A 7,532-nucleotide genomic window follows, 5' to 3' on the forward strand; every position below is an offset into this window, starting at 1 on the left:
TTGGACTCAAAAGCCGCCCCGGAAGTGACAAAACCTCAAGGAAGTTGTTAATTGCAATGCCTTGTTTCTGTAATTATTCAGCTCAGAGAAATGCTTCCTGGGGTTTTGACCAGCCTGCAATGGTTAACCACAAAGTATACTTGATTTGCTGTATAAAAAAAAATCACAGTCTATTGACACCATTACTTGTCCCTTCATTCCAAATTCTTGTTTGTTATTCACCATTCCAGGAGCCTTCTGTATGTGTGTGTGCTGGATGTATGTAGGCAACTCCATGTTTATTTCCCACTCAGCCATCAGCAGAGGATGTTCATATAGAAGGTGGCAGCGCCTGTGTAGGTTCCCTTGTACCCCTTCTCTTGGAGTTGTGAAAAACTAAACCAAGTAGATCATAGGCAAATGTTTTTAACAACTAAGTTAATTTTAATTTAGCTACCCACTGGAATGTGCCTGTGGTCTCCGGTGGGCATTGGTTATACCCATATAGAACGCACATTTTATTGTAATATTAGTACTATAAGAAGATGGTTTCAACATCAGTTTCATTCTACAATTCTAGAATTCATTTTACATATTAATCAGCAGTGACCTCTGGTGGCCATCAGTGCATACTGCAGTTCAACACTGTGTCACTCTATCACATTGCAGCTCCTGTGCACATCTTTACCCTTTATTATATTAATTGGCCTTTAATGGTAATGAAAAGAATGACAATGTATTGTATAATGGAAAACATTATCATTATATTAATGACACCAAAAACAATCTGAGCAATCTTCTTGTACTTATTGAATATAGTTTATAGTTACAGCACTTATATAGGGGAGTATTTTAAGGTGGAAACTAGCAGGGCAGTAACTGTAAATGGAACATAGGGCCCGATTCACTAAAGTCCGAAATAAGGAGTGCTATTTATACTTATTTTTCGCTCGATTCACTAAAAGGACACTTGTCATAATTAAGAAGCGATGTTCTTGGCGTTATTTATCTTACAATGACATATTTTAATGAAAAAAACTATGCGATAAGCGTTATAGGGGCCGATTCACTAAAGGTCAATAACGCTTATCGCATAGTTTTTTTCATTAAAAAGCATGCGATAATTAAGTACCGATTCATCAAAGTCATTTCGCATGTGTTAATCCGCATATCGCATGCACAAAAAAAACGCATTGCGTTAATTAGCGAATAGAAATAGTACTAACGCATGATTCACAAACACATATGAAGCGTTAAATGTGCAAAATATCGTGTTAATCTGTGTGAATATTAACCCTACTTGGGGCAGGCGGTACTTAAAGAAAATTGCGGTTCGTAAGCTATTGGCAACACAACATGGAGTTTGCAGTCGTATTTTTTCAAGTATATGTTGGCCCTAGAGTGATGCATCCTCCAGTTTTCAGGGAAATGGTGGTTTTCAGAAAGTAATGGTTACGTGCGTAATATATTGCGCTCTGCAAGTGTCCTTTTAGTGAATCGAGTGAAATATAAGAAGTGATAAGATTTTTAACGCATGCTATAAATAGCACTCCTTATTTCGGACTTTAGTGAATCGGGCCCATAGTGTATTACATTTCAGCAGAGCAGTACTTGGATAATATTTTCAACCTGAAACCAGTTGAAAATATGAAATACTCAGTGAATCCTGTGTGTAATGATTCAAGCCTAGTGGTCTGCATTGAAGTAAGTCTATAGAAAATCAGAATTATAATAGTCTTATAGAAGGTTACCATGTACAGGTACGCGACCTGTTATCCAGAATGCTGGGGACTTGATAAGATAAAGGGTAGTTCCATAGTTTGGATCTCCATAGCTTAAATCTACTAAAAATCATTTAAATATTAAATAAACCCAATAGGTGTATTTTGCTTCCAGTAAGGATGAATTATTATATCAGTTGTGATCAAATAAAAGTCACTGTTTTATTATTACAGAGAAAAGGAAATAGTTTTAAAATATTTGAATTATTTGATTAAAATGGAAATGGGCTTCCCGTAATTTGGAGCTTCTTGATAACTGGTTTCCGGATAGCGGATCCCATACCTGTAATTATGCCAGAACAGCTGTTGTTTTCTGCACTAAACACAATTATGCAGAAACAGCCTTCGCATTTGCTCATAGTTTGTACAAGGATATACCATAAACCCATGTGTCAGCACACCAGTTTCACTGTACTAAGCACAGTTCTGCAGAAACAGCGCCTATTATGGGCACACGTTATACAAGGAGATATTATGAACTACTGTATATCAGCATAGCTATTCCTCTACGGTCCCCAGATTTGCTTGTAGTCTATACAGGGAGATATCATAAAACTATACCAGCATTTGTATTCCCTGTAGTAAGCAATGTACAGGTATGGGGTCCATTATCTGGAAACCCATTATCCAGAAAGTTCAGAATTATGGAAAGCCTGTCTCCCATAGACTCCATTTTAATAAAATAACAGTCTTATTGGGTTAATTAATGTTTTAATGTTTTTTTAGTAGACTTAAGGTGTGGAGATCCAAATTATGGAAAGACCCCTTATCCGGAATACCCTTGGTCCTGAGCATTCTGGATAACAGGTCCTATACCTGTACAACCATATTGGCTGTTCCGACTCCCTACTCATGCTATTGTAATATACACAGCTGTTCTGACTCCCTGCTTAGGGAAAGATGCACCCTGCACAAATCCAGCATTCTACGTCTCTTCTTATAAGGAACATACCTAATGCACTGTATGCAGGCTGTTATAGCTCTATAGCAGTGCATTCTGGGATGGCCAACATGGGATTCTGGGTAGGTCGGAGAAGGCCAAATATCAAAATAGTGAATCTGTTGAAGTACTTTGCATCTTTTGTTAATGCGCTCCTATTATTAGTTCCCTTTTACATAATTGATAGAATTTGTTGTCTGGATAAATGAACTAACATCTCCTTTTGGCTCAGTATTTAGGTGTTGGCCCTTTTCTCGTTTTTAGCTTTAGGCAGAGTTTTATGATTTGGCCATCTGATGAAAACAGTCTCTTTGAAAGTTCATGGTCCAACACCAGTTCTACATGCCTTCATGGTCCAACACCAGTTCTACATGCCTTCATGGTCCAACACCAGTTCTACTTGCCTTCATGGTCCAACACCAGTTCTACTTGCCTTCATGGTCCAACACCAGTTCTACATGCCTTCATGGTCCAACACCAGTTCTACTTGCCTTCATGGTCCAACACCAGTTCTACATGCCTTCATGGTCCAACACCAGTTCTACATGCCTTCATGGTCCAACACCAGTTACTGCCTTCATGGTCCAACACCAGTTCTACATGCCTTCATGGTCCAACACCAGTTCTACATGCCTTCATGGTCCAACACCAGTTCTACATGCCTTCATGGTCCAACACCAGTTCTACATGCCTTCATGGTCCAACACCAGTTCTACTTGCCTTCATGGTCCAACACCAGTTCTACATGCCTTCATGGTCCAACACCAGTTCTACTTGCCTTCATGGTCCAACACCAGTTCTACTTGCCTTCATGGTCCAACACCAGTTCTACATGCCTTCATGGTCCAACACCAGTTCTACATGCCTTCATGGTCCAACACCAGTTCTACATGCCTTCATGGTCCAACACCAGTTCTACTTGCCTTCATGGTCCAACACCAGTTCTACATGCCTTCCAAATCATCCCCTCCAGCAAGGATCTGATCCAGTCAACGTATTGCTGTAATAACTGAGCGCAACAAGCGACACTCCCAGAGAGTATGTTAAACTTTTCTAAGACTCTGTATTATAGCTCCGTTATTCCGCCAAATCTTTTTTATGAGCGTTCCATATCCTACTGAAGTGTAAAAACATGTTTTTTTTACAAAATGACCATTATCTGCAGCTGCCAGCTCCGTGTAGAATGAACCAATCTGGCACTAGCTGTTCCAAATGCCTGTATTCATGTTATTTAAAGGGTAACTAAAGTCTGAAATAAATAATAAACCTGTGCATCTGCGACACATTCACACATGCATGGGGAAAATGAATAGGGAAGCAAAGTAGGTGAATTGTAAAATACAGGTTCCAATACAGGTGAATAACAGAAAAGGTGGGGGGTGGACATTTAAACAATGGGTGTGCCATTTCTGGGAGCTGCTTTTGCTCGAGCCTTCTTCAGTCCGTCTATCAGTCTGGTCCACATGAGGCAACACTAATGGAAAGCAGTACTACTGCTCTCACTGCTATCTTGTAAGTAGAACAATTTTTGAATAAGGCATCTCCTATGTCTAACTGCAGAAACCAATATACTGTAACTTTAAATATTTGAACTACTTTAATCCACCTCACAACAGTCACTGTTCCAGCAGACCTTGCCCAAATAATCTAAAACATTTCCAACTGTTCCCCCACAACCTTCTCACTTTTGTTTAACCCCTGTCTCTTTTCAGGTCCACAAATCAGGACTGGTTCATCTAAATAGGGACAATGGGCACAGAAGTTTGAAATCTCAAAGACTTTTTCAGTACCAAAGAGTAAAGCAGAAGGGAGTAAGGTAGCCATGCGTTTAAAGGGTAAGTTCAACTTTAGGTTAAAGGTATACTCTCATGATTTTTATGGTGTACTTTTTATTTTTTATTTCTAAATTACACTGTTTACAAAGCAAATAATTCACTCTACCATTTAAAATTATATTCTTTTTTTTTCTTGTTTGTCTTTATGAGAATTTAGTATTTTATAGCAAAACATTTTATTAAAAATAGTTGCTACGTAGACCTCTGGCTTTTTTTTTATACAAGGCCTCGAGACATTCCCCAACCCAGTTATCTTTTAGGGATGATTTGTCTTTTGTGCGCCAGTGGGTTTCCTGGAGTAGCACTATATGGGGATTTTCTTTTTTCAATCTGTCTAGTATTTTTCTCCTATTAAAGGGAGAGTTAAGGCCTCCTACATTCCAGGATAGGATTTTAATGTCTTGTATAATGGTTATGGTGTTTGCCATCTAAAGTCTATCCTATACCTTTTTTCCAAAAGATAAAAAAATAGAAATATAGAAAACAAACAATAACATTAACATATATAAGTATGTTTCATAGGTGAATACCGCACTGCTTTAGGGAGGTAGGGAATAGGTTGTTATAGTTGGGTGGATGGAGGGCCGACCTAGCTGGGTCTTTTGAGGAGTAAGGGGGTGTGGGAAGTATGGGTTTAAACTTGGCAGTAGAGGGGAAGGGGAAGGAAAAGGGAGGAATTGTAGCCCCGATCGTCCGAGGCGTTTTCACTGTTCAGTATCGGGGGGTTTATCTCTCAGAGTTACAGTGAGGAGTGGAACTGGAAGAGTCGTAATCAAGGTGATGATCCCTCCTGGTAAGGATCTATTTCGTTTGTTGGTTGGATCAGTTCAGTTGTCGGGTGAGGGACTTGGACTGTTATTCGCTGTTTCTCCATTTGTAGGAAGTCAGAAGTGTTTTGCAGCTTTCTGAGGATCCTCAAAGATGTATGTTTTTCCATTTTCCAGTACTCTAAGTTTAGCTGGGTATAGGAGGGAGAATTTGTGTCCTGACTCGTACAGGTGTCGACAGATGGGGGTGAAATCTCTCCGTTTGGCGGTGACTAAGGCGGAAAAGTCCTGAAAGAGGTAGAGGCAGTGAGTCTCATATTTGAGTTTTCCTGTAGGCTTCCAGGATCTTTTGTTTATCGGCATAGTTTAGTAGTTTAAAGATGACTTGTCTGGGTTTGGATGGCTCTTCCCGCGGAGGAGGGCCTATCCGATGGAACCTCTCTATTTGGTACTGACTGTCGTTTGGAGGCATTTGTAAAGTTGCCGGTAGCCAGTTTAAGAGAAGATCCTCCAATTGTTTGCCTTTAATGGATTCTGGTATTCCTACCAAGCGAAGGTTGCTTCGCCTGCTTCTGTTCTCTAAGTCATCTACTTTGTCTATGAGGATTAAGATTTGCCTTTGTTGAAGATCAATTTGGTTTTGTGCTTTTGTGAGATCATCTTCCAATGTTGAGATCCTGTCCTCTGCTTCTTGTATGCGCTGTGATTGGTTAGATGATTGATGTAAGAGTTCATCTAATGTTTCTTTAATGCTTGTCAGTTTTTGGTCTAGCAGAGATGCTAGGAGGTGAACCAGATCACTTGTAGATATGAGATCCGTGGACACTGGTAGGCTAGCAGGAGATACTGGGGCTTGTTGAGGGGATGTGGAATCATCTAAGGTTGGTGCTTTAGTGTCTTTTTTTGGGGGGGGGGTGTAGTTGAATGTCCCAGGTATTTCTCCATTGGCTTGGATTGGGATGACCTTGTGGATATCAGTTTGGTGGTAGGTGATATGGTTAATATTGAAACTGATGTAAGTGTTTTCCACCTGTTTTTCCCGTCGGAATCGTTTTAATTTTCACCTATTTTCCCCTTTAGGATCGGCTGAAATGGAGGTTGGAGTGCGGTATTACACACTTGAGTCGGTTACATTGTTGCTACATGAGTGACGTTTAGTCAGGTGTTGTCACTTTTAAGTTGAGATTCCATTTGGGATGTTATGGGAGACACTATGAGGATCACAGAGTTAAGTTGGATTGGGGTGCGGTTGCTGAGACTTTTGTGTCAGTAAGGTCCTTCTCCCCTTGGTTTGCAATATGTATTGTATGGCTCTAGTTTTGTTGCAGGTGTTAATGGCCTGTTCTCTTTAGGTCTGACCAGACTTGCAAGTCAGTTATGTGGTTGTCTGGCGGATGGTATTTAGTTTAGTGTTGCCACTTTTGAGATGGAGTTCTGTTTGGTGTAAGGGGCACCGTGATACCTTAGTATATGGTTAAAGGAAAAATAAAGTCAAAGTCACTTGGGGGTGCCAAAATGTTAGGCACCCCCAAGTGACTTTGACCGCCTACCTTTTACCCCGGGCTGGTGCCCCTGTGAGGAAGGAACAGCACCAGCCCGGGGTAGCTGCCGGCGCTTCCTTGCTGCTGATTCGCTGCGCGCGCATGCGCAGTAGAGTGAAAAGCCGAACTTAAATGTTAAAGTCGGCTTTTCACTCTACTGCGCATGCGCCCACCGCTGGCACTCAGGAAAAGGAAGCGAGGAAGACGGAAGCGCTGCGCTCCAGGTGCCCCGGGCTGGTGCTGTTTTCTCCTAACAGGGGCACCAGCCCGGGGTACGAGGTAAGCGGTTAAAGTCCCTTGGGGGTGCCTAACATTTTGGCACCCCCAAGTGACTTTGACTTTCGTTTCCCTTTAAGTTAATGCTGGACTTGCACCTATATTGTGTATCGGTGCTATTAGGTATTGTGAAACCAGAGTCTCTCTGTCCTGGGGTATAAGGGCCTATGTGGTCCCCCAGGGAGTTTTTGAGAGTCTTATGGGTGATATGGAGGGTGGGGGTAGGATGAGATGTGCCCTTACCCTCTCCAGTTGATTTTATTATAGAATTTGTGCAGTTCCTGTTATGTCAGGCAGGGTACTGGCCTGTTTCCTTTACGGTCTGTCCGAGTGAACGTAGGGTCAGATTAAGGGAGTCGGAGCGAGGTATCCGCGTAACAGGCTTTTCCCAATAGGGAGATGAAGTGTCGCAG

General features: G+C 41.3%; 1 long non-coding RNA gene across 1 annotated transcript in view; it reads left to right on the plus strand.

The window, feature by feature from the left end:
• Positions 1–3,262, plus strand: part of LOC116408041 — a 31,489-nt gene extending 28,227 nt beyond the window's left edge. The window contains exon 4 of the long non-coding RNA XR_004220689.1: positions 2,965–3,262. This is a non-coding gene — a long non-coding RNA (uncharacterized LOC116408041). The remainder of the gene's footprint in view (positions 1–2,964) is intronic.
• The last annotated feature ends 4,270 nt before the right edge of the window (positions 3,263–7,532 follow it).

This window comes from Xenopus tropicalis, chromosome 10, assembly GCF_000004195.4.
Source record: "Xenopus tropicalis strain Nigerian chromosome 10, UCB_Xtro_10.0, whole genome shotgun sequence".
In the NCBI taxonomy this organism is placed as follows: domain Eukaryota; kingdom Metazoa; phylum Chordata; class Amphibia; order Anura; family Pipidae; genus Xenopus; species Xenopus tropicalis.